General features: G+C 48.2%; 1 protein-coding gene and 1 long non-coding RNA gene across 5 annotated transcripts in view; one reads left to right on the top strand and one right to left on the bottom strand.

Moving 5' to 3' along the window:
- LOC122543952 (uncharacterized) overlaps positions 1-4538 on the bottom strand; it is a 36791-nt gene extending 32253 nt beyond the window's left edge. Inside the window, exons 1-3 of one of the 3 annotated variants that reach the window (XM_087983798.1) lie at positions 4493-4510; positions 3510-3601; positions 2747-2875 (exon numbers count right to left, since the gene is read on the bottom strand). The gene's annotated coding sequence lies outside the window, so the exon portion shown is untranslated. The other 2 variants (XM_043682915.2, XM_087983799.1) reach the window with 2 other exon arrangements.
- Positions 4539-4738: 200 nt separating this feature from the next.
- LOC122543955 (uncharacterized) lies at positions 4739-21040 on the top strand. Of its 2 annotated transcripts, XR_015754648.1 has the most exons (4): positions 4739-5265; positions 5882-5944; positions 9664-9786; positions 14682-14917. It is a non-coding gene; the product is annotated as an uncharacterized LOC122543955 (long non-coding RNA). The 2 variants fall into 2 exon arrangements; XR_015754647.1 differs by lacking the exons at positions 5882-5944; positions 9664-9786; positions 14682-14917 and adding exons at positions 18196-18276; positions 20882-21040.
- Positions 21041-27552: the final 6512 nt, after the last annotated feature.

Raw genomic sequence — 27552 nt, 5'->3', positions numbered from 1 at the left:
GCGTCAGGGCTGCGTGTGGGGGCGTCAGGGCTGCGTGTGGGGGCGTCAGGGCTGCGTGTGGGGGCGTCAGGGCTGCGTGTGGGGGCGTCAGGGCTGCGTGTGGGGGCGTCAGGGCTGCGTGTGTGTGTGTTGGTGAGGGCTGCGTGTGTGTGTTGGTGAGGGCTGCGTGTGTGTGTTGGTGAGGGCTGCGTGTGTGTGTGTTGGTGTCAGGGCTGCGTGTGGGGGTGTCAGGGCTGCGTGTGGGGGTGTCAGGGCTGCGTGTGGGGGTGTCAGGGCTGCGTGTGGGGGTGTCAGGGCTGCGTGTGGGGGTGTCAGGGCTGCGTGTGGGGGTGTCAGGGCTGCGTGTGGGGGTGTCAGGGCTGCGTGTGGGGGTGTCAGGGCTGCGTGTGGGGGTGTCAGGGCTGCGTGTGGGGGTGTCAGGGCTGCGTGTGGGGGTGTCAGGGCTGTGCGCGTGCGAGGGCTGTGCGCGTGCGAGGGCTGTGCGCGTGCGAGGGCTGTGCGTGTGCGAGGGCTGTGTGCGGGTGTGCGTGCGAGGGCTGTGTGTGTGCGCGAATGTGAGGGCTGTGTGCGTGCATGCGTGTGAGGGATGTAGGCGTGTGAGGCCTGTGAGTGTGCGCGCGTGTGAGGGCTGTGTGTGTGCGCGCGTGTGAGGGCTGTGTGTGTGCGCGCGTGTGAGGGCTGTGTGTGTGCGCGCGTGTGAGGGCTGTGTGTGTGCGCGCGTGTGAGGGCTGTGTGTGTGCGCGCGTGTGAGGGCTGTGTGTGTGCGCGCGTGTGAGGGCTGTGTGTGTGCGCGCGTGTGAGGGCTGTGTGTGTGCGCGCGTGTGAGGGCTGTGTGTGTGCGCGCGTGTGAGGGCTGTGTGTGTGCGCGTGTGTGAGGACTGTGTGTGCGTGCGTGTGAGGACTGTGTGTGCGTGCGTGTGAGGACTGTGTGTGCGTGCGTGTGAGGACTGTGTGTGCGTGCGTGTGAGGACTGTGTGCGTGTGCGTGTGAGGGCTGTGTGTGCGTGCGTGTGAGGGCTGTGTGTGTGCGTGTGAGGGCTGTGTGTGTGCGTGTGAGGGCTGTGTGTGCGTGCGTGTGAGGACTGTGTGTGCGTGCGTGTGAGGGCTGTGTGTGTGCGTGTGAGGGCTGTGTGTGCGCGTGTGAGGGCTGTGTGTGTGCGTGTGAGGGCTGTGTGTGTGCGCATGTGAGGGCTGTGTGTGTGCGCGTGTGAGGGCTGTGTGTGCGCGCGTGTGAGGACTGTGTGTGCGTGCGTGTGAGGACTGTGTGTGCGTGCGTGTGAGGACTGTGTGTGCGTGCGTGTGAGGGCTGTGTGTGCGCGCGTGTGAGGGCTGTGTGCGCGCGCGTGTGAGGGCTGTGTGCGCGCGCGTGTGAGGGCTGTGTGCGCGCGCGTGTGAGGGCTGTGTGTGCGCGCGTGTGAGGGCTGTGTGTGCGCGCGTGTGAGGGCTGTGTGTGCGCGCGTGTGAGGGCTGTGTGTGTGCGCGTGTGAGGGCTGTGTGTGTGCGCGTGTGAGGGCTGTGTGTGTGCGCGTGTGAGGGCTGTGTGTGTGCGCGCGTGAGGGCTGTGTGTGTGCGCGTGTGAGGGCTGTGTGTGTGCGCGTGTGAGGGCTGTGTGTGTGCGCGTGTGAGGGCTGTGCGTGTGAGGGCTGTGTGTGTGTGCGCGTGTGAGGGCTGTGTGTGTGTGCGCGTGTGAGGGCTGTGTGTGTGTGCGTGTGTGAGGGCTGTGTGTGTGCGCGCGTGTGAGGGGTGTGTGTGCGTGCGCATGTGAGGGGTGTGTGTGTGTGCGCATGTGAGGGGTGTGTGTGTGTGTGCGCATGTGAGGGGTGAGTGTGTGTGTGTGAGTTGTGTGTGTGTGTGTGTGTGTGAGAGTTGTGTGTGTGTGTGTGTGTGCACACGGGCTGTGTGTGTGTGCGCGGGGGCTGTGTGTGTGCGTGCGCGGGCTGTGTGCGCGCGCGGGCTGTGTGTGTGCGCGTGCGCGGGCTGTGTGTGCGCGCGGGCTGTGTGTGTGTGCCTGCGGGATGTGTGTGTGCGCGTGCGTGGGGGGGGCTGTGTATGTGTGTGTGTGTGTGTGTGTGTGTGTGTGTGGGGTGTGTAAAATGAGGTGGTGGTCGTCCACAGTTTAAAGTTATCAGGTAGACCTTTTAGGACTGACATGAAGAAAATTCTTTTTTTTTACGCCGCCTCAGGCGACTGACTGTGTGGAGTTTGCACGTTCTCCCCGTGTCTGCGTGGGTTTCCTCCGGGTGCTCCGGTTTCCTCCCACAGTCCAAAGATGTGCAGGTCAGGTGAATTGGCCATGCTAAATTGCCCTTAGTGTTAGGTAAGGGGTAAATGTAGGGGTATGGGTGGGTTGCGCTTCGGCGGGTCAGTGTGGACTTGTTGGGCCGAAGGGCCTGTTTCCACACTGTAATGTAATCTAATCTAATCAAAGACTCGTGACCCTGCAGTATTTGCTGCCACAGAAAGCAATTAAGGCCATAATGTGGAACGTTTCCCAGAAGACAGATATAGTTCTATGGGCTAAATGGATAAAAAGGTTTGGCTCTAAAGTGGTAGCAGGCTCCTGAGTGGCAAGATCGTCATGATCATACTGAATAGTGGAGCAGGGTCGAACACCGCAACACTCTACTCCTATACTTATTTTCTCTCTTATTTTGTTAAAGGTGGGATATAAAAACAAAATTTTTGTAACTAACACTGATATTAGCACTATGTTATCACTATTGAATTAAAATTGTGTAACTCCTTACCGAACAGCAGTCTCAGAGCAGCTTCACCACACTGACCGCAGCAGTTCGAGGAGATGCAGTGTGATTTTGAAAGCTTCTGCACTGGAGGCTCTGTCTCGCTTTTGATTCAATTCTCAATTGTTGAATATTCTGAGAAAAGCAACATAGTACACAGGAAATAAGAAAACATCCTTGGAAGTGTGCTGATACTGGGGGGCAGTGAGAGAAACAACGTGCCAAGTTTTGTGGGGTGAGGTGGGCAACGAATGACCACAATTTCCAAACACACCCATCCTGCTCAGGTCTCTCCCTCCACACACTGCTCCATTCTCTCAGCCTCTTTCACAGTGGCAGTGACAAAGATGTGCACAGGGACACTTACTCATCAATTTTGGTCACTAACACATTCCTGAAGAAGGGCTTATGCCCGAAACGTCGATTCTCCTGTTCCCTGGATGCTGCCTGACCTGCTGCGCTTCTCCAGCAACACATTTTCAGCTCTGATCTCCAGCATCTCCAGACCTCACTTTCTCCTCACTAACACATATACAAGCATTTCCCAACAGCATACTGCCCATACTCCCTACTGAACACAGCAATGATTTAGCCCATTCACATCAAAGACAGATAAACAGTGAAACAATAAATTAACAAACAAGACAGAGAAACACTGTTTTGGTTAATGATAACTCTTCAAGTTGGCATTCAGTGTGCCCTTTTTCATCATGTGAAGCTCTTTGAGAATTGATATATTTTAATCAGATCTGTTCTCACTCTTACAAACCTCTGGGTATGGAGGATGATGCATTTCAGAAGACAGTTATGGCTGTTGGAGGTCAGTCATCTCAGCTCTAGGCCATCTCTGCAGGAGCTCCTCTGGGTAAAAATTTTTAATCAACATGTTCAGAGATCTTATGATGCATTCCTGCAGATGAGACTGGAACACAATAGACCCCTCAACGTTGCCACCCAAGTTGATAGGGTTGTTAAGACATATGGTGTGTTGGCTTTCATTAGCAGAGGGATCGAGTTTACGAGCCATGTGGATATTCCACAGCTCTACAGAATCCTGGTGAGGCTACACTAGTAATATTGTGTTCAATTCTGGTCACCTCATTATATGAAAGACGCAAAAGCTTTCAGAGGGGTTGCAGAGAAAATTCATCAGGATGCTGCCTGGACTGGAGGGCCTGTCTTAAGAAGAAAGGTTGAGGGAGCTAGGATTTTTTTCTCATTGGAGCAAAAAAGAATGAGAGGCGACTTGAAAGAGGTATACAAGAGGCATTGACAAAGTGGATAGTTAAGAGTCTTTTCCCCGTAGCAGACATGTCTGTCATGATGGGGGCATCATTTTAAGGAGGAAAGGGGAGATTGTCAGAGATCCTTTTCACAACGAGGGGTGGGTGCATGGAATGTACTACCAGATACATTACGGACATTTAAGCGACTCTTGGATAGGCACATGTATGATAGCACAATGACGGTTAATTAGGTTTTTCTGATCTCAGAGTGGGATAAGAGAAGTGGCAATAACATCAAGGGCCGAAGAGCCCGTGCCGCGCTGTGTCTATGTTCTCAAACAAAACTGAACCAAGAATAGTGGCCATTGAATGGGGCCTGCTTCTGGGAAGAAGCCGGAGGCTCTCTGCAGCTTAAATCGCGGCCCGGGAAAGCACATGTTTGGAGCTTCAAACGTAAACCGATCAGTCATGAAACCTTCTCATCGGAATACGCTGTACGCTTCCCTCCCTTTTAACCTTCACTCACCGCCTTTGGACGGAGCAAACGAACATTTCCTTCGGGGCCCCCCCCCCGCCTCTCACTCGCGACACGCGCATGCTCACAATTACAATGAACTCTGCGCATGCTCCGGAAACCGTGCCCGCCCACTTGGTGACATCGTGCAGGGCGGGGCTGGAGGATCGAGCTGGAGCCGCTGGTCCTCCAAGCGTTCACGGGGAGTGAGGGGGGTGGGGAGGGCGCGAGCCGGACGCCCTGGCCAATCGGAAAACGGGGGCGGGTTCCCGCTCCACCCACTCAGGGTGAAAGTGATGGGCCGGGCTAATAGGAGGCTCGCTGGAGCCAGAACATCGCTTTAGATAGAGGGCAAAGTTAAAAATCACAACACCATGTTATAGCCTGTAGTCCAACAGATTTATTTGAAAGCTGTAGTTTTCGGAGCGCTGCTCCTTCATCAGGTAGCTGTGGAGCAGGATCATAAGACACAGAATTTATAGGAAAAGATTACAGTGACACTCTGCCCTCACGTTTCACCTTCACTCACCGCCTTTGGGTGTGATAGACGAACATTTCTTTCAGGAGAAAGCGAGGAGTGCAGATGCTGGAGATCAGAGTCGAAGAGGGTGGTGCTGTAAAAGCACATTCTGGATTAGTGGTGCTGGAAAAGCGCAGCAGTTCAGGCAGCATCCGTGGAGCAGTAAAGTACAACCGGTCAGGCAGCATCGGAGGAGCAGGAGAATCGCGGTTTCGAGCATAAGCTGTTCATCAGCAATGAGGAGGTGGCTCAAAGGAGCTGACAGGTAAATGGGAGGGGGCTGGGGGGAAAGCAGCTCGGAGTGCGATTGATAGATCAAGGTTGGGGTGAAGGTGATAGCTGAAAATGTGTTGCTGGAAAAGCACAGCAGGTCAGGCAGCATCCAGGGAACAGGAGAATCGACGTTTCGGGCATAAGCCCTTCTTCAGGAAGATTCCTGAAGAAGGGCTTATGCCCGAAACGTCGATTCTCCTGTTCCCTGGATGCTGCCTGACCTGCTGCGGTTTTCCAGCAACACATTTTCAGCTCTGATCTCCAGCATCTGCAGACCTCACTTTCTCCGTGAAGGTGATAGGTCAGACAGTAGGGTGGATTGGATAAGTGGGAAGGAAGATGGACAGGTAGGACAGTTCAGAGGGCAGTGCCAAGTTGGAAGGTTGGATCTGGGATAAGGAGGGAGGGGAAATGGGGAAACTCGCTCGCTTGAGTGGTGAACCAGACTTGATGGGCCAAATGGCCTAGTTCTGCCCTCCATCTTCTATCTTACCATTCTTTTTAAATGTCGCTTAAAAATTCCTATAACTGTTAAACAGTCCTCTAACTGTTCTCTAAACCGGCAGTTGCTAAAATTCTAACATCGTCTCCCTGCTCTTATATTCCAGCCTGTGATCAAGAACAGAGAGTATCGCCAAACCCTCTGGACCACTTGATCCCTCTGGGCAAAAGTGAGGACTGCAGATGCTGGAAACCTCCACCAATGATGCAACAATTGGTCATGTAGTTAACCATGAGCAAGAACACTGTGGACTGCATGAGATATCAAACAATTGGGAAGGAAAATTGTGAAATGAATTCAACCCAGAGAATTAGGTGATAATGAATTTGGAGAGGATAAATAATAAACGAGAGAATACTGAGGAGTTTAGAGTGAATCAGAGAGTCTAGAGTGGACATTGATAAATCTTTAAAGGTGATTGGACAGGGAGATCAAGTATCCAGATTAGAGTGCTGCTGGAAAAACACTGCAGGTCAGGCAGCATCTGAAGAGCAGGATAATCGACTTTTCAGGCAAAATGGGCCCATTTACCTCTTCACCCTGAAGGCTCCCTGCCTCGATTCCTGATGAAGGGCTTTTGCCCGAAAAGTCGATTTTCCTGCTCCTCGGATGCTACCTGACCTGCTGTGCTTTTCCAGCACCACTCTAATCTGGATACTTGATCTCCCTGTCCAATCACCTTTAAAGATTTGTCAATGTCCACTCTAGACTCTCTGATACACTCTAAACTCCTCAGTATTCTCTCGTTTATTATTTATCCTCTCCAAATTCATTACCACCTAATTCTCTGGGTTGAATTCATTTCACAATTTTCCTTCCCAATTGTTTGATATCTCATGCAGTCCACAGTGTTCTTGCTCATGGTTAACTACATGACCAATTGTTGCATCATCTGCAAAATTCTAAATCATGGCCACTACGACTAAGTATAAATCATTGATCTATATCAGAAAGCAATGGAACTCATAGACGGCATGGTTAGTAAGTTTGCAGACATCACCAAAACTGTTGTCAGTAAAGAAAGTTCTCAAAGATTCCAAAAAGGATCTCAATCAAATGGGTCAATGGGCTGAAAAATGGCAGATGGAGTTCAATCTGAATAAATGTGCAGTGTTGCATTTTTGTCCAACAAACAAGAGTAGGGCTTATTCAATGAATGGGAAAAGGTGAGGACTGCAGATGCTGGAGGTCAGAGTCCAGACTGTAGTGCTGGAAAAGCATAGCGGGTCAGGCAGCATCTGAGGAGCAGGAGAATCGATGTTTCAGGCATGAACCATCCATCAGGATTCTCTTGATCAATTCTTATATAATACATGGTAGAGACTTGGTTTGTGTATAGATCAGAGGACCTAGTGGTGCAGTTACATAATTCTTTGCAGTTTGTGTAGCATATTGACAAGATGGTTAAAAAGTCATTTGGCATGCTTGCCTTCATTGCTCAGACATTTGAGTGGAGTTGGTACGTTATGTTGAGGTTGTACAGAACATTGATGAGGCCTCTTCTGGAATATTGTGTCCGGTTCTGGTTTTCTAGGAAGGATATTATTAAGCTGAAGCAGGATCAGATAAGTATATCAGCATGTTGCCGGATATGGAAGTTTTGAGTTATAAGGAAGGGCTGGATGGGCTGGGATTTTTTTCACTCGAGCGCAGGAGGGTGAGAGATGACCTTATAGAAGTTTATAAAACAATGAGAGTTTAGATAAATAGGTAGTTGTCTTTTCTCCAGGAGAAGGATTTCAAGACTAGTTGGCAAATTTTTAAGATGGAATGAGAGAGATTTTAAAAAGCCATGAGAGGCATTTTTTTTTACACAGGGTGGTTTACATGTGGAATTAATTTCCTGATGAAGTAAGAGGCATTTGGATTGGTATATGAATAGGAAGGGTTTAGAGGGATATGGGCCGGCTGCTGGCAGGTGGGACTAGATTGGGTTGGGATATCTGGTTGGCGTGGACAAGTTGGACCAAAGGATCTGTTTCCATGCTGTACATCTCTATGACTCTAAGTGGTGGATGCGGATATAATTACAACATTTAAAAGACATTTGGATAGATGCATAAATAGGAAAGGTTCAGAGGGATTTTTTTAAAAATCACTCATGCTTAGGCCAACATTTATTGTCCAGAGGGCAGTTCAGAGTCAACCACGTTGCTATGGGTCTGGAGTCACATGAAGGCCAGACCAGGTAAGTACAGCAGTTTCCTCTCCTGACAGGCGTTAGTGAAGCATATCATTCCTTCCACAACAATAGATTAATGGCCATATTTAGACTCTTTAATTCAAGATATTTATTGAATTCAAATTCCACCAACTGCCTTGTCAGGATTTGAACCCCTGTCCCCAGAATATTACTTAGGCTTTTGGATTAACACCCCAGCAAGTACCAGGAGCAGTCGGATCAGACTAGTTTTGTTTGGGATTATGTTCAGCATGGACTGGTTGGACTGAAGAGTCTGTCTTCATATTGTACCACTCTATGACTATGACCCCATGAAAGAAGCATCCCGACATAGTTTATTTCTGGTTGGGATCAACAGCAGCAATAACAGCAGAATCGACCCCCTCGTGTCAAATGTTAACTTGCTGCTGTCTCCCGAGGTTGTTTTTCTGAGTGATTCCTTCTCACTAATGACATCTCCCCAGTGTGACTTAGTAAATGTATTTCCATCTTAGTGGGCAATTGAATCCCTTTTCACAGTCCCTGTTTTTTTTCTGTGGTGTAGGTGTCCTTGTACCTATCCAGGCTGTCTGGTAAACATTTCATGTTCACACAGACACGAGTCCCATTTTTCCCTGTTGTGAATGTAATTTTATTCTTCCTCATTCTCTCACATGGTGTGGGTATCGCTGGTCAGGACAGCATTTATTGTTCATCCCTGATTCACTGCTGCCTCTCTGCGCCAGAGACCCGGATTTGATCCCGGCCTCGGGCAACTGTCTGTGGGAGTATGCACATGGGTTTCCTCCCTAAGTCCAAAGATGTGGAGTTTACGTGGATCGGCCATGGGAAGTAGAGAGTAAGGATGTGGATCTGGGTGGAATGCTCTTAAGAGGGTTGGTGTGTTCTTCATGGGTCGGATGGCCTGCTTCTCTACACTGTGGGGATTCTCAGTTTAAGGGTCAGCCAGGTTGTTATGGTTCTGGAGTCACAGTAGGCAGGACCAGGTAAAGATGGCAGATCCCATTCCTGAAGGGACATGAATGAATGTGATTTCAAGAAATTTAAGTCATGATCTCTATTCCTGAAGTCAGGCTTGTATTCCATGTTTTATTCATGGAATTTAAATGTCAACCTGTTGTTGATCAGTAATAATATTATAAACGGAGACAAATATTCCCTTTCTCCCCGCCTTTGACCAGGAGCACTCCAAACCTCAGCATTTCACACGCCTCTATCCTGTCATAGAAGGACTGCGCGCTCACCAATTGCATCCTTGGGCCACAGAGTCGTTCCCCGTGCTCATTCACATCCCCTTTTCCAGCAGGGTCTTCGCGGCTGCGCCATTGAGTTTCTCTGATTCCAGGTCTGGGAACTGGGATTATACGATAGTCTGCAGCAATGGTTACTTCCTTGTATGGGGAAATTGGTGAATTAACCGGTATTAGACTACACTGCCATTGAAACATGCAGTTCAACAATATCCTGCACTGCCCCCTGAGCCTTTGATGTTTTGTAGAAATCTATCAATCTCAGAATTCAACATTTTCAATGATGGAATCTCCACAGCCGCTGGGGACATCGAAGTATAAGTTTCAGCCCATTCTGAGTTCCCACATCTTAGTCCATTGTTTGTCAAGTACTGGCAATGTGCATTTGGCGCTATTCCTAACATATCCTTTGCCACTGTACTTATTGCTCTTTTTAACTTTTGTTTCTTTGTGTAGCGCCGTGACCATATAGTATTTAGTACTCTGCATTGTGGCCACAGCAACCTTGGTAAGAATCCACATCACAGCAATGAGTGGTCTCTCTGTTTCACTTCTCATGAAATATACTAAAGAAACGTGGTAAGAAATTAATTGTTTTTATATGAAAATATTCTCCGAGCTGATTATTTTTCTCCCCTTCAAACCCTGATCTCCCACATCTGTGTTTCATATATCAGAATTCAAACCCACCCCTTCTTGGAGATTTCTCTCCCGCCCACAATCAGTAATCCTCTTTGACGCCCCACCTCTCACTTCCCCTGAGGCACTGCACAATATCGCGCTCACTTTCACAATGACACCGTTCAGTCTGTGCTGCTGCTGTCACTGTTGCTGGGTGAACATGCCGCAGTCTCACCATCGGAACCGTCAAACCGGTAGTTCTATTTCGATACCATGGTTGTGAAATCAAACCTCCTATAACAGCTTTTATTGACATGGACCAGAGATTATTGGTGCATGACGCTGAGGAAAATGGCATGGGACAGTACTGGGCAAAAGAGACTTTATTGGAAAAGCCCAGTTTCTGTGGCCTTCTGCATTATTTATTTCACTTGCTCTTTCGACACTAGCTAGAGTACTGTGCGCAGTTCTGCAATTCACATTATCGCAGCAACGTGATAGCACTGGAAACAGGACAGAAGGGATTTATCAGGATGTTATCTGGGCTGACGAGTTTCAGTTGTGAACAGAGATCGGAGAGACTGGAGTGCTAGAGCAAAGGATTCTGAGAAGACAGAACTGAGGTATACAAAATGATGAGGGATATGGATAGGAAAAGCCCGGTTTCTGTTGAAGTATTCAGTTATGAATTTGTGATGCTAAGGCATACAGGACTATGGGCCAAATGATAGAAAATGGGATTCGGATCGTTAAGCAGTTGTTTTTGACAAGTGCGGTCGTTTGACAGGCTGAAGGACCTTTTTCGCCCCTCGAGTTCTCGGTAGTTTAGTGGTTAGTATCCGCACCTATCACATGGGAGGCTGGATTCGTCGCCAGAGAGAGTGCGAATTTTGTAAAATTGTTGCTCTTTCCCCAAGTGCGACCTATCAATGTCTGTCCTTCCATCCTCGATGGGACATGTCACAGGAAGGACGCTGCTGTCTGAAATCAGGGTGGGGAAGTCCTACAGGTCCCGGGGAGAAAGAGCGTCACTGAAAATGCAAACAGGTCACTTCTGTAAGATGCAATTTCTGACTGTGTTGGAATGAAAACTAAAAAAAAAGACGGGTTGAAGTGTTTGCTGGATGTAGGAAGCTGAGGAAGATGCCAGGCAAATCGATTCAGATGCGAGACTGCTGAAATATTTCCCACCGCGTTAATGAGATTGTCCAGGTAGAGTATCATTTTGATGCATTGAATTCGGGTTGATGGGCCCAGCTTGCTTCCACTAGACTGCGTTAAAGCCTATAAAGCCATCTAAATGTCACGGATGGTGCTTACTGGATGATACGGTGGCTCAGTATTGTTAGATCTTGCAGGTTAGGTGGATTGCCATGGTTAACATGGGCATACGGTCAGAAGGCACGCAACAGTAGGTTATAGTCCAAGAGGTTTATTTAAAGTCACAAGCTTTTGAGTGCTGCCCCTTTGTCAGGTGAAGTATACAGGGATAGGAAGGGGAGCTAGTCCTGGGTGAGCTGCTCTTCCGAGGGTCAGTACAGATTGGCCAAATTGTTCTCTTGGCACTGCAGGTATTCTATAATTCTGTAGGAGAGAGCCCTGACAGGGACGGGATTTTATTCACTTGGGGATGTTGGAACAGTTGGAACTGTTACCTCTGAACCATGGATGTCTTGATCGAAGTTTTCCAATGATGTAAGGTTTGGGAGAGAGTGAATAGGAGGAAAGTTCTCTCTTTCATGCGAGTCAATAACTAGACGTCAGGCATTCAAAACTATCGATGAAGGATAAAGACAGGATGGGAGTAGAATTTCTGTCACTCCGAGAAGCCATTTCTAAAATATTTTGTAAGACACATGAGACACACAAGAAGTGAATTTCGCAAGGAGAGAGACAGTCTGGGGCCTGGTAAAGGGTAGGGGTGGAGTGTGTGCACGGGAGGGGGGGGGGGGTGGGGGTGGGGGTGGTGTTGAGGTGGGGGGAAGGTCATGGGAAACAATCTCTAATTGGATGGAATTTAAAAAGAAAGAAATTTTGTGTACGTGTGCAGCTGAATAAGATTGAGTTTATAAAGCTCAGGGTTTTGAAAGATTTGTCATATTATTTCACGTGAAGTATTATAAATGGAATTATTCCTGATGAAGGGCTTTTGCCCGAAACGTCGATTTCGAAGCTCCTTGGATGCTGCCTGAACTGCTGTGCTCTTCCAGCACCACTAATCCAGAATCTGGTTTCCAGCATCTGCAGTCAGGTTCAGCCATATGAGAAAGGCCATTGCGTTAAACCATCACCTTCACTTCTTTCTCCATAGGTGCTTCTTCATGTGTTGAATAGTTGCAGGATTTTTGTCGAAATTTGAAGCATTTCGCCAGGAGCAGACGTTTCTCAATCCCCAGAAACTGGTCTTTTCCAAGAAAGACTATTTTGCTCAAAAACGCACTTTATCCTTCCCCTGCTGTTCAATGGCAATAGAAGTCGCTCCAGGTGAGGCTGGAGCTCTCAGCCTCGGTATTTCATGCACCTCTATACCGCGCACTGACCGATTGTGTCACCGGAGCTCCGCACGCTTATTCCCACCCGCCTCCCTCTCCCTCCCTGTTACCGGTTGTATCTTCACGGCCGCGCCACTGAATTCCTCCGGGTAGCTTATTGACATTGTATCCAAAAACTGGTGTATTATTCGCAACATGACAAACTAATCATATTTTTAATCGCCACCTAGTCATAATTTAAAAAATCACGTTCTTTCCAATATCTTGTTTAGCACAAAATTGCAGTGAGCACAAAAACAAGATAATGTTGGAAAATAACCATATTTTTAAAATGACATTGTATAATTCCTACCGACTCACCGCTTCTTAGAAAAGATGTTGCTTATCAGGAAAACCAATGCCTTTACTTGTTAGAACACAAGAACTAGGAGCAGGGCTGAGCCATCTGGCCATTTGAACCTGCTCTGCCACTCAATGAAATCATTGCTGATCTTTTAGTGGACTCAGCTCCACTTACCCGCCCTCTCACCACATCCCTTAATTCCTTTATTATTCAAAAATAAACCTTAGTTTTAAAAGCATCTACTGAGTAACATCAACTATTTCACTGGGCAGGGAATTCCATTGATTTACAAGCATCTGGGTGAAGAAGTTCCTGCTCAATTCAATCTGTTACTCCTTATTTTGAGGCAATGCTCTCTTTTCCTAGTTTCACCGGCCAGTGAAAACATCCTCCCTACTTCTATCTCATCTATTCCCTTCATACTTTTATATGTTTCTAGAAGATCCCCACTCATTCTTCCATTTTTATAGGTATTAGTTATTTATTTGTTTATTGCCCACCTCAGTGTGATGTTATTATCTGGTGGCCTAGAGACTATGCCGATCAGCGACTTTTTCTTCTAAGAATTTCTAATTTCCACTGAAATAGATTCAACCTTATTCTCCATAGAGCCTATATCATCTCTCAATACCGTCCTGATATCATCCATGAATATCAGAGCTACACCATCTGTTCATCCTTCTGAATAGTCTGATATCTCTGAATATTTAACTCCCAGTTATGACCATCTGTAACCATGTGTTCATAGTGGCGACTAAATACTTATTTGCAATGATTTGTGCTGTTAACTCATCGACCCTGTTACAAATGCTACTAGCATTCGGGTAGCCCACATGCTCATTTACATACCCTCATGATTTCTAATATCTCTAATAATCCTTCCTTTTTACTTCTTTCATAGTCTGCCTTGTACTTAAAACCTCATGTTTATGAGTTATCCTTAGATTAGATTACTTACAGTGTGGAAACAGTCCCTTTGGCCCAATAAGTCCACACCGACCCTCCAAAGAGCAACCCACCCAGACCCATTCCCCTACATTTACCCCTTCACCTAACACTACGGGCAATTTAGCATGGCCAATTTGGCCTGTGGGAGGAAACCGGAGCACCCAGAGGAAACCCACGCAGACACGAGGAGAATGTGCAAACTCCACACAGACAGTTGCCCGTGGTGGGAATTGAACCTGTGTCTCTGGTGCTGTGAGGCAGCAGTGCTAACCACTGTGCCACCGTGCCGCCTACCTTTCTAGTTACCATCATAATTCCTGTCGATTTCCCTTTCCCTTCCCTTCCCCCTCCCCCCCAACTCCAACTGAGTCACTAATTTAAAGTCCAAGTGACCACAATAATTATCCTTCTCACTGAAACATTGGTAAAGGTCCCTCCTGTTCCAAAACCTGTGCCAATGCCCCATGAAATGGAACCCTTTTTTCCCACACCACTCCCTTGGCCACTTGTTTACTTCCCTTTTTTATCCCTATTCCAATTTACACGTGGCTCGGGCAATAATCTGGAAATTACAATCCTTGAGGACCTGTTCCTTAGTTTGCTCCGAATGTTTGATTATCACCAAACAGATTCTCCTGTGAATCCTTGCCTTTGTGGTTTGTCCCAACATGGACCACAACAACTGGATCCTCTACCTCCTGCCCCAATATCCTCTTAAGGCAGTCAAAGATGTCCTACACTGTTGCACCGGTCAGCCAACACACCATGTGGGACTCCCAAACTGGCTTGTAAAGGATATTATCTATCCCCCTAATTATAGAATCCCCTGTAACTACCTGTCTTTTAGCTCCTCCCTCTTGAATGGCCTCCTGAACTATGGTGCGTGGTCAGCTGGCTCACCCTCCACGCAGCCCTCTTCCTCATCCACACAGGGAGCAAGCATCTCATACCTGTTGGGTAAGGTCAAGAGCTGTGGCATTCCTGAGCTCAGGATCCCTTTACCTGCCTCACTTGTAATCACATCCTGTTTCCCTGATCACTAACTGAATTTGAATTGCTTAATCTACCAGGTGTGCTTGCCTCCTGAAACAAAGCATCCAGGTACTTCTCCCCCTCCCGGATGTGCTGCAGTGTTTGAAGTTCAGATTCCAGATCATCAACTCTGAGCCGAAGATCCTCCAGCAACCAACACTTGCTGCAGATGTGGTCACTGCAGTTCACGATGGAATCAGCCACAGCACATCACATGGCCACCCATCTCAACTTAGTTAATAACTTTATTAATTTATATAAATTCATGAGTTAATTAATACTTCTCTGCTATGCTCTTTTGCACACTTACTGCAGATTTTCCAGCAGCCAATCAGATCACAGATTCCCTGGGCGGCACGGTGGCACAGTGGTTAGCACTGCTGCCTCACAGCGCCGGAGACCCGGGTTCAATTCCCGCCTCAGGCGACTGACTGTGTGGAGTTTGCACATTCTCCCCGTGTCTGCGTGAGTTCCCTCCGGGTGCTCCGGTTTTGCCCACAGACCAAAGATGTGCAGGTTAGGTGAATTGGCCATGCTAAATTGCCCGTAGTGTTAGGAGAAGGGATAGATGTAGGGGAATGGGTCTGGGTGGGTTGCACTTCGGCGGGTCGGTGTGGACTTGTTGGGCCGAAGGGCCTGTTTCCACAGTGTAAGTAATCTAATCTAATTACTGGTTTTACCTGCAGACCATCCCTCTGTGATTCATGCACAAGGACACCAGGTCTGTCTACATAGCAGCACAATGCAACTTAAAAACCCAGCGCCAGGTTGACCTCACGGTGGGGGGGGTTGCACACTGGCGCCAGTCGGCCGGTGGACAGTTTTTTGGCCGCCTCCTGCAGTAGAGGTTCTCGGGGCTGGTTCTGCACGGCGCGGGCACAAGGGTGGTCCTCTTGGCCTACACCGATGACGTGCTCCTCACTTTCACTGACCCGGCTGACCTGGGGAGGATGCGCAAGTGCCAGGCCGTGAACTCGGCAGTGTCTTCCGCCAGGATCAACTGGGCCAAATGTTCTGGATTACTGGTCGGTCCGTGGCGGGTGGACTCTCTGCCGGAAGAGTTATGGGGGTTCAGCTGGAGTACCACCCATCTCCTCTACCTGGGGGTCTACCTCGGCCCGGCTGAGGAATCCTGGCTGGTGAACTGGCAGGAGCTGGAGGCCAAAGTCTCAGCTTGCCTAGGCCGCTGGACAGGACTGCTCCTAGTGCTATCTTACAGGAGTCAAGTGCTGGTCATGAACCAGCTGGTGGCCGCCCTACTGTGGTACCCACTGGTCACTTCGGTACCTCCTCCTGGTTTTGTCGCTAACATCCAGAGAACGCTGGTCGACTTCTTCTGGGACCAAAAGATGCACTGGGTCACTGCGCAGGTTCTGAGTCTCCCTATTGAGGAGGGCAGTCAGCTGCTGGTGTGCGTCCGCACCCAGGTCGCGACGTTCTGCCTTCAGACCTTGCAGCGATACCTTTACATCGAGCCTCCTCCTAGGTGGTACGCCCTGGCAATGTATTTTTTCCACCAGGTGCATAACCTCAACTATGACATGCACCTCCCGTTCATCGACCGCGACGGTTTGGAGGTCACCCTCAAGAAGCTGCCTGCCTTTTACCAGGACCTGATGACTGTCTGGAACATGTTCGAATCGCGTCGTGCCTACCCTCCGGCAGGAGTAGCAGCTGTCATCAGGGAGCATAGCTCAGGAATCCGCACCTCCGTACTCACCGGTTCAAGTGGCTGTTGGAGGGGAGGGCTGTGGCAGCGAGGGTGACCAGGATCGGGGACATGCTGGGTGGCGGGGTCCTGGGCTGGACGCTGCCACAGGATATAGCGAGCAGGGCAGCGGTAGACGTCTGGTACATGGCCACCACCATCCAACACCTTAAAACGGCGGTGCTCGGACCCGACAAAGTGCACCAGTTGAAGGATGCTCAGGTGTGCGGTGGAATCCCGTCCGTGCTCACCCCTGCCCAGATGGAATTTCACATTTGCCCCAAGGTCCCGTACTTCCCGCTGGAGCCTGTGCCCCACAACCCGAGCCACCTCTGGAATTTTATTTTTGTCCCTTTTAAGGACGTAATAAGGCGGGCCCTGTATCGACTGCTGCTGCACACTGTCCACCTCTTCTCCCTCATCCACCGTCCGGACATGCCTTGGCGTGCCCATTTGCCACCGGGCGGTGGAGATCCCCAGTGGGGGGGCTCTCTACGCGGGAGTCCTCCCCCTTTCTCTCGGGGATCTGGGGTGGAGGGTGCTGCACGCAGCAGTCCCCTGCAACCACAGATTGCGGTGGTTCACGGACCCCCAGCCCAACTGCTTGTTCTGTGGCGCTGTGGAGTCCGTGGACCACGAGTATATTGGGTGTGGGCGTTTGCACTCCCTTTTTGATTTTCTCAAAAACCTCCTCCTCTGCTTTTGGTTGCACTTCAGTCCCATGCTCCTGATCTTCGGGCACGCGGTACAGAGGAGGGAGGGCAGGTCTGAAGACCTCCTCATGGGTCTGCCTTTGGGCCTGGCCAAACTGGCCGTAAACAGGTCCAGGCAGCGGGCTGTGGAGGGGGTTGTTAGGGCTGACTGCCTGCCCCTCTTCCACGGTTACTTTTGAGCCCGGGTATCTCTGGAAAAGGAGTGCCGCAGGGAGTGGAGTGCATTATTTCCTCCTCCAACTCTATTTTGATTTAATCCTTGCCCTCCCCTTCACTGTTTGATCACACAGCATTGCCCTTTGATGTGAAGGACACTGCTTGTCACTGGCCACTCGGGTGTTTCTTTTCTTCCTGGTGATGGAAACTGAATAAAGATTCTTGCACCTTGTGTCTTTCACTGTGTCTCACACCTGCACACACACGCATGCATGTTGGGAAAAAATAAGCACTTCCGCAGTTAGGCGGTAGTGTGGGGGTTAAAAAAAAGGAGAAAAAATAAATAGGAGTGTCAGAGGTTCTGTTCATTCTGAGAGCTGCTCTGTAGAAAAAAAATAGATTTCCTACCAGCCACGTCACAGTGGAGAAAGTGCCTAACGCAAACCACGTGACCAATGGGCCATGCAATTGGAGTGACAGCGCGGGGCTACTCTGTGGCTTCAGTGACGCAATCGGTTAGCGCGCGGTCCTTCTATGACATTGCAGAGCCACGTGAAATGTCGAGGCGAGGAGCTCCAACCTCACCTGGAGCAGCGTCTGTTGACATGGAACAGCAGGACAAGGATAATGTGCGCTTTTGAGCAAAATAGGTTTTCTTTAAAAATACCAATTTCTGGAGAATTGAGAAACGTCCACTCCTGGAGAAATGTCTCAAATTTCAACAAAAATCCTGCAAAGTTTGAACACGTGAAGGGGAATCTATGGAGAGAGAAATAAAGGTGATGCGTTAGCTCGATGTCCTTTCCATATGGCGGAACCTGAACTGGGTTAAATTCCAGGAAAAGTTGTTTTGTTTCTTTAATTTTATTAATTTTGCTGCAACCTCACACAATTCATTGCAATGATTGCAAGTGTATTCGATCTCTCATTGGAATGTTTAATGCTGTGTTCAACTTTGCTCTGAATTTATTTCAGATTCAAGATAATACTGCCGAGAAAAAGAATTAAACTGCAAAACCAACTCGTCTTGTTGATTGGTTTCTTTGGCAGATTTCAGTGAGTATTCAGTGACATCATGGTGATTATGGTCACATTTTTGAGGCACATGATTAGAGCAGGAAATCGGCCTGAGTGAAGCTTCACCTCCTATTCATTATGAAATATCTTTCATTTACAATAATGAAAAAAATCCGCTCAGTTCCATTTATAATGATTCATGTGGAAAACTATGCCAAATCTTTCAAAGCCCGGAGATTTTTTTTAGCTCAACTTTATTCAGCTGCACATTTTCACAAAATTGCTTTACTTTGAAAGTCAACAAAATTAGAAATTGTTTCACCACACCTTGCTCCGACTACACTCCACCCTACCCCTTTACCCGGCCACAGGCCGTCACTCTCCTTGCGAAATTCACTGCTTGTGTCTCCATATGTTTCTTTCAAAATATTTTGGAAATGGCTTCTCAGAGTGACAGAAAGTTTGCTCCCATTTTTTCCCTTCTCTTTCAGCAATGGTTCTGCAAGCCCGACGTCTAGTTATTGACTCACTTGAAAGAGGAAAGTTTCCTCCTATTTACTCTCTCCAGACTTCGCATCATCTGGAAAAAAACGCCATTAGGTCTTCCCTGGTTCAGGGATAACAGTTTCAACTTTTCTAACATTCCTAAGTGATCAAAGTTTGTGTGAGGATTTGTAGCACGGGTGCTCGTTGTTGTGGTTCTGTTCGCCGAGCTGGAAATTTGTGTTGCAGACGTTTCGTCCCCTGTCTAGGTGACATCCTCAGTGTTGGGAGCCTCCTGTGAAGCGCTTCTGTGATCTTTCCTCCGACATTTATAGTGGTTTGAATCTGCTGCTTCCGGTTGTCAGTTCCAGCTGTCCGCTGCAGTGGCCGGTATATTGGGTCCAAGTCGATGGGCTTGTTGATTGAATCAGTGAATGAGTGCCACGCCTCTAGGAATTCCCTGGCTGTTCTCTGTTTGGCTTGTCCTATAATAGTAGTGTTGTCCCAGTTGAACTCATGTTGCTTGTTGTCTGCGTGTGTGGCAGATTCTATGGACTACCTAAAGTGCACAAACCGGAAATCCCACTCAGACCCATCGTATCGCTACCAGGGACACTATCACACAAACTGGCTAAAGAACTACAACAGAAACTGAAACACCTGATCAGCAGATCCAGACACTCTATACAGTCACACAGGAATTCCTGGACATCATCAGAAATATACACATAGACAAGGAAGAAACTATGGTCTCATTCGATGTAACGGCACTGTTCACCTCCATCACAAAACCCTAGCCAGAGAAACAATAGCCAACCTGCTGGACATACAGAACAGGCAACAAGACGGGGAACCTATCAACAAAGACGGCATACTCAAACTACTGGACCTGTGCCTCACAACACACTTCACAGTCAACAACCAAATATATGAACAAATCAACGGCACACCCATGGGCTCACCCATCTCTGGACTCATAGCAGAAGCAGTAATGCAAAGATTAGAACAAACAGTCTTACCGCAAATTCAACCCAAACTCTGGGTCAGATATGTGGATGATACCTTTGTAATCATTAAAAACACAGAAATAGAGAACACACACTAGATCATCAATACCACACTCACAGGAATCCGATTCACTAGAGAGGAAGAAAAGGACAACCAACTCCCATTCCTAGACGTGATGGTACAGAGAACACCGAATGGAGAATTCACCACAAAGGTACACAGGAAAGCCACACACACAGACCAAGTCCTGAACTACGAAAAGAACCACCCCAACACACACAAAAGAAGTTGCATCAAGACACTGTTCAAAAGGGCCACAACACACTGCAGTACACCAGAACTGCAAAAAGAAGAAGAAGAACACCTCTACAATGTATTCGCCAAAAATGGATACCCCCGCAATTTCATCAACAGATGCGTAAGGGAAGGACATGTCACAACCCAAAGGACTAGCCACACCACCATACATCAAGAACATTTCTGAACTGACAGCCAGAGTACCACTAGGACTCATAACAGCACACAAACCAACAGCTACTCTCAGACAACAACTCACCAGGACAAAGGACCCGATACCCAGCATGAGCAAAACCAACATAGTATACAAAATCCCATGCAAGGACTGCACAAAACACTACATAGGACAAACAGGAAGACAGCTAACAATCCGTATCCATGAACACCAACTAGCCACGAAACGACACCACCAGCTATCCTTAGTAGCCACACACGCAGGTGACAGGAAACATGAGTTCGACTGGGACAACACTACTATTATAGGACAAGCCAAACAGAGAACAGCCAGGGAATTCCTCGAGGCATGGCACTCATCCACTGATTCAATCAACAAGCACATCGACCTGGACCCAATATACCGGCCACTGCAGCGGACAGCTGGAACTGACAACCAGAAGTGGCAGATTCAAACCACTACAAATGCCGGAGGAAAGATCACAGAAGCGCTTCACAGGAGGCTCCCAAGCATTGAGGATGTCACCTAGACAGGGGACGAAACGTCTGCAACACAAATTCCCAGCTCGGCGAACAGAACTACAACATCCCTAAGTGAATAAAATACCATCGCAGTAAAGTCTGTCAGCGTCCTCTAGTCTCTTTATATGCCAGTAAACTCCGTCATTGTCCTCTCCTATAGAATCTTTGAATCCCTACGCGGTGAAAGAACAACTCCGCCAATCGAGTCTACAGCATCCCAACCCAAACTTAGCTCTCCTCCATATCCCTGCAGACCTCATCGGATGAAGGGGCCACACTCAGAAAGCTTGTAATTTCAAATAAATCTTCTGGACTATCACCTGGTGTTGTGTGCTTCTGAGCTTAACCCTGCATTAATCCACTTAATTTACACATCTGTGCATACTAGAGGGCAATTTAGCATGGCCAATCCACCTAACCTGAAGATCTAACACAGCACTAACCACTGATACACTGTACCATTCCAGTAAGCACCTCTTTTGTCTTTTCTGATGGCTTTATAGCCTTGTAACTCAGTCCAGTGGAAGCAAGCTAGGCCCATCAACCCAAATGCAATGCATCAAAACTCTACTCTGTTTTACAACCTCATTAGCGCTGTGGGTAATGTTTCAGCACTCACATCTGAATCGATTTGCCCTGCATCTTTGTCAGCTTCCTGCTTCCAGTAAATACTTCAATTTGGAACAAATCTGATCAAACGGTTTTCATTCCAACACGGACATAAGGGACAGCTTGCAACAGTAATGTGTTTGCACTTTCACTGACACTCTGCAGTACTTCCCCACGCTGAATTCAGACAGCACCGTCCTTCCTGTGACATGTCACATTGGGAATAGAAGGACAGATATTAATAATAATATGCAGTAGTCAATTTCAAAACTATGGCATTCTTGAATTGAACCCCAGTCTCCCAAGTAATATGCAGGGATACTAACCACGACACTATCGAGGACTAAGGTGCTGAAGGAGGCCCTTTCGCCTGTTGTGGCCACAATCGTCAAAACCAACCCTTAATGATCCGAAGCCCATTTTCTATCACTTGGCCCATAGCCTTGTATGCCTTGGCATCACAAATTCATATCTGAATACTTCTTATAGTTGACAGGGTTTCTGCCTCTCCAACACGTGCTGGCTGGAAACGTTTTCCACATATCTATTCAAACCTTTCTCTCTCTTACCTTAAATCTATGGCACTCTGGTGATTGATCTCTCAATCAAAGGGAAACATTTCTTTCAGTCTACCCTATGCATTCCCCTCATTATTTTGTATATCTCAATCTTGTCTCCTCAGAATCTCTTCTGCACTAAATGAAAAGCAACCCCCAGTCTGTCCAATCTCTGTTCATAACTGAAACTCCTCAGCCCAGACAATATCCTGGTAAATCTCTTCTGCACTGTTTCCATTGCCATCACACGCCTGCTGTAATGCAAATTGCAGAACTGCACACAGTATTCTAGCTAGAGCCGAATGAACAAATGAAATAAATGATGCAGAAAGGCACAGAAACTGTGGTATTTTCCAACAAAGTCTCTTTTGCTCAATACTGCCCCGTGTCCTTTTTTGAGCCTGATGCTCCAATCATCCCTGGACAATGTCAGTAAAAGCTGTTACATGAAGATTGATCTCACAATCGCGGCATCTAAATAAATCGACTGGTTTGAAGGTCCTGATGGTGAGATTAGGGCGTGTTCACCCAGCAATAGTGACTATAGCAGCACAAACTGAACGGTGTCAATGTGAAAGTGAGGGTTAGATTGTGCAGTGCCTCAGTAGAGTGGGAGGAGGGACGTAAAAGAGGGTTAGTGACTGTGAGAGGAAGAAAAATCTCTGAGGAGAGGAGGGATTAATTCTGCAGCATCTGACGAGGATAAATGAGAAAGTGGGGTTTGCAGGAACAAAACTATCATCTCGCAGAATATTTTCATGGAAAAAAATGAATAAGTCCTTGGCGAGTTTCTTCACGGGGGTTGTTATAAGGAGGAAAATGCAGAGAATGCTTGTGGCAGTGACTCAGATTCGAGCCGATATTGCTGTGGCCACAACGCAGAGTACTGAACACTACACGGTCAGGGCACCACACAGCAGTTGGAACTTTAAAAGAGCAATGCGGGTGGCATGGTGGCTCAGTGGTTAGCACTGCTGCCTAAGAGCACCAGTATCCCAGGTTCGATTCCAGCCTTTTTTTTTCTCACAAAGATGTGCAGGTCAGGTGAATTGGCCATGCTAAATTGCCCGTAGTGCTAGGTGCAGAGGGAATTGGGTTCTAGATCAGTGGTGCTGGAAGAGCACAGCAATTCAGGCAGCATCCGAAGACAGGCAAAATCGACGTTTCGGGCAAAAGCCCTTCATCAGGAATAAAGGCAGAGAGCCTGAAGCATGGAGAGATAAGCTAGAGGAGGGTGGGGCTGGGGAGAGAGTAGCATAGAGTACAATAGGTCAGTGGGGAAGGAGATGAAGGTGATAGGTCAGGGAAGAGAGGGTGGAGTGGATAGGTGGAAAAGGAGCTGGGCAGGTCGGACAAGTCCGGACAGGTCGAGTTACTGGAGGTTAGAAACTAGGATGAGGTGGGGGAAGGGGAAATGAGGAAACTGTTGAAATCCACATTGATGCCCTGGGGTTGAAGTGTTCCGAGGCGGAAGATGAGGCGTTCTTCCTCCAGGCGTCTGGTGGTGAGGGAGCGGCGGTGGAGGAGGCCCAGAACCTCCATATCCTCGGCAGAGTGGGAGGGGGAGTTGAAATGTTGAGCCACTGGGCGATTTGGTTGATTTATGCGGGTGTCTCGGAGATGTTCCCTAAAGCGCTCTGCTAGGAGGCGTCCAGTCTCCCCAATGTAGAGGAGACCGCATCGGGAGCAACGGATACAATAGATGATATTAGTGGATGTGCAGGTAAAACTTTGATGGATGTGGAAGGCTCCTTTAGGGCCTTGGATGGAGGTGAGGGAGGAGGTGTGGGCACAGGTTTTACAGTTCCTGCGGTGGCAGGGGAAAGTGCCAGGATGGGAGGGTGGGTCGTAGGGGGGCGTGGACCTGACCAGGTAGTCACGGAGGGAACGGTCTTTGCGGAAGGCGGAGAGGGGTGGGGAGGGAAATATATCCCTGGTGGTGGGGTCTGTTTGGAGGTGGCGGAAATGTCGGCGGATGATTTGGTTTATGCGAAGGTTGGTAGGGTGGAAGGTGAGCACCAGGGGCGTTCTGTCCTTGTTGCGGTTGGAGGGGTTGGGTCTGAGGGCGGAGGTGCGGGATGTGGATGAGATGCGTTGGAGGGCATCTTTAACCACGTGGGAAGGGAAATTGCGGTCTCTAAAGAAGGAGGCCATCTGGTGTGTTCTATGGTGGAACTGCTCCTCCTGGGAGCAGATACGGCGGAGGCGGAGGAATTGGGAATACGGGATGGCATTTTTGCAAGAGATAGGGTGGGAAGAGGTGTAATCCAGGTAGCTGTGGGAATCGGTGGGTTTATAGAAAATGTCAGTGTCAAGTCGGTCGTCACTGATGGAGATGGAGAGGTCCAGGAAGGGGAGGGAGGTCGCATAAACCAAATCATCCGCCAACATTTCCGCCACCTCCAAACAGACCCCACCACCAGGGATATATTTCCCTCCCCACCCCTCTCCGCCTTCCGCAAAGACCGTTCCCTCCGTGACTACCTGGTCAGGTCCACGCCCCCCTACGACCCACCCTCCCATCCTGGCACTTTCCCCTGCCACCGCAGGAACTGTAAAACCTGTGCCCACACCTCCTCCCTCACCTCCATCCAAGGCCCTAAAGGAGCCTTCCACATCCATCAAAGTTTTACCTGCACATCCACTAATATCATCTATTGTATCCGTTGCTCCCGATGCGGTCTCCTCTACATTGGGGAGACTGGACGCCTCCTAGCAGAGCACTTTAGGGAACATCTCCGAGACACCCGCATAAATCAACCAAATCGCCCAGTGGCTCAACATTTCAACTCCCCCTCCCACTCTGCCGAGGATATGGAGGTGCTGGGCCTCCTCCACCGCCGCTCCCTCACCACCAGACGCCTGGAGGAAGAACGCCTCATCTTCCGCCTCGGAACACTTCAACCCCAGGGCATCAATGTGGATTTCAACAGTTTCCTCATTTCCCCTTCCCCCACCTCATCCTAGTTTCTAACCTCCAGTAACTCGACCTGTCCGGACTTGTCCGACCTGCCCAGCTCCTTTTCCACCTATCCACTCCACCCTCTCTTCCCTGACCTATCACCTTCATCTCCTTCCCCAACTACCTATTGTACTCTATGCTACTCTCTCCCCAGCCCCACCCTCCTCTAGCTTATCTCTCCATGCTTCAGGCTCTCTGCCTTTATTCCTGATGAAGGGCTTTTGCCCGAAACGTCGATTTTGCCTGTCTTCGGATGCTGCCTGAATTGCTGTGCTCTTCCAGCACCACTGATCTAGAATCTGGTTTCCAGCATCTGCAGTCATTGTTTTTACCCCGCAGAGGGAATTGGGTCTGGGTGGGTTACTCTTTGGAGGGTCGGTGTGGACTGGTTGGCCCGAAGGGCCTGTTTCCACATTGTAGGGAATCTCATCTAATAAGGACAGAGGCCGAAGGTATGTTTGCAAGAGAACCAGATACCTAACAGGAATCCTTGCCAAACACTGGACTGAGATGTGGAAACTCAGAGTGGGCCGAATCTTTAACTTCACTGTTTCCAGAGGCTGTGGAGATTCCATCACTGAGTTTGTTAAAGGCTCAAGGGATAGTGCAGGATACTGTGGAGGTGTATTTATCAATAGCAATTTAACGTTGGTCACTTCACCAGTTCCCTCACACAAGGATGTAACCAATGCTGCAGACAATCATCTACAAAATTCCCAGTTCCCAGGCCCAGAATCAGAGAATCTGAGTGGTGCAACCGCGAAGATTCAACCGGAACCGGAGTTCCAGCCTCACTTGGAGCAGCTTCTTAGGCCTGGTGAATGGAACATCAGGCTGGGGGAAATATCACAGAGCAATATTAACCAAAACAGACCTTGCTAAAACAAGACCAGTTTCTTTGGTTAGATCATAGTCTGTCCCGGGCAAATGACTCAATTATTAACCAAGTTGTGGATTACTGGCCCCAACCCGTGACAGACTCCCCCTGCCTGTTAAATTCACTCCTTTGTATGTTTGCCTGTGTGTCGTTTAAAACATTTCATCAGATCCAAGAGAATTTTCATGGGATTAAAGCTATAGAGAAGTGAAAAAATTCATAAATGGTGGGGTGTGATTTTGGAAGCCAGAAGGGTGAGAACAGCATGGTGAAGAGAGATTAGCAAATGATAATGTACAGATGAATTTGAATGTCATTGAACATGACTCGACAAATGTTACTATCCACAGGAAAATGACAACGAAGAAGGTATCAAATGTGGAAATTGCTGGAGAAACAGCATCACTGGAAAAAAAGCAGAGTTCACATTTTGGGTCCAAAGACCGTTTTTCAGAACTGTTCAGAATGAGGAATGTGATTGTTGGATCAGCCTTTACTGAAACTTGAGACAAATAATGAGTTTGTCCATCTGAGTGAGTTGCTCATCTGATAGGCCCTTTTGTTTGTCTGATATTGTGTGTGTCTTGACAGTGTCTTGTTGCTTTTGTACGTGAGTGTTTGTCACATTCTAGGTGGTGCCACACATTGGAATTCTGTGGCAAGGGAAGCCTCCCGACACATGTACTTCCTGTCAAAAGCAAGGAAGTGGTGAATATTTGTTTCTTTCGCTATATCATTAACAGGCAGCAGCAGAATCTGCCCAGACAGTAGAGTCAGCCCAGACAGCAGAGTGGTGCAGTGGGAGCGTGTTGGGCCCATTTCGATGGATCAAAACTATCCCCTGTTGTATTTCCAAGGCTGTATTTGTTACTTTGACAATCAAAGCTAGTATTGCTCACAGCGTCTCTACTTCAGCTTCTTGCTCCCAGTCAACACTTCAATCTGTAGTAAACCCTGTTTCTTCTGAAACGGACACAGGCTGTAAATGTTGTAAACACGTACTAGCGTATAATTTTCCCTTTCACTCAACCCCTTTCTCACTAGCAACTAACACCAGTGTGATTGTCCAAATGACCTTTTCCTGTTCTGTCTCATTCTGGGATGATCTGAACATAATAAAGTTATGAAATGGACCAATGCACAGCAAGATGGTGATATATTTGACCAGTAATCCCTGGGGACTGCGAGAATAAGGAAGAATAAAAACACATTCACAACAGGGAAAACTGGGACTTGTGTCTACACGGACACAAATTCAATTGATTGCCCAACCTGGATAGACACAAGGTCACCCACATCACAGAGAAACCAGGAAAATGTGGGAAATGTGGGAAGAGCTTGAATTACCCGCTGAGGTGGAAACTCATTTCCCCAGTCACACTGGGGAGAGGCCGTTCATCAGTCCCACATGTGGGAAGGAATCACTCAAACACCAGTAAGTTCACATATAACAGTGGGGGTTAGATTCTGCTGTAACTGCTGCTGTTGATCCAAACGAGGAATGAAACATGTCTGGGTGCCTGTTTCCATTGGAGTTGCACTATTTTCTTACTTGAGGATACTGAGTGCTGTAAAGGGACAAAGAGACCTTGGAATGGACATTTACAGGTCCTGACGTGGTTGGACAGGAAGATCAAGTGGTCACAAGGGCTTTGGGACGCCTTCTGTTCTTGATGACAGTGGGAGTATAAGAGGAGGAAGAAGATGCTCAAACTTTAGCAAGCACTGGTTTAAAGAACAGCTTGAGGACTGAGCATAACTTTAAAAAAAACTCATAATTTACAAGATAGAGAGCAGAAATGGGCCATTTGGCCCATCAAGTCAGT

This window comes from Chiloscyllium plagiosum, unplaced genomic scaffold, assembly GCF_037043375.1.
Source record: "Chiloscyllium plagiosum isolate Xiang-an unplaced genomic scaffold, Cpla_swu_hap1 HiC_scaffold_46, whole genome shotgun sequence".
NCBI lineage: Eukaryota > Metazoa > Chordata > Chondrichthyes > Orectolobiformes > Hemiscylliidae > Chiloscyllium > Chiloscyllium plagiosum.
This window is presented reverse-complemented; position numbering and strand designations above follow the sequence as displayed.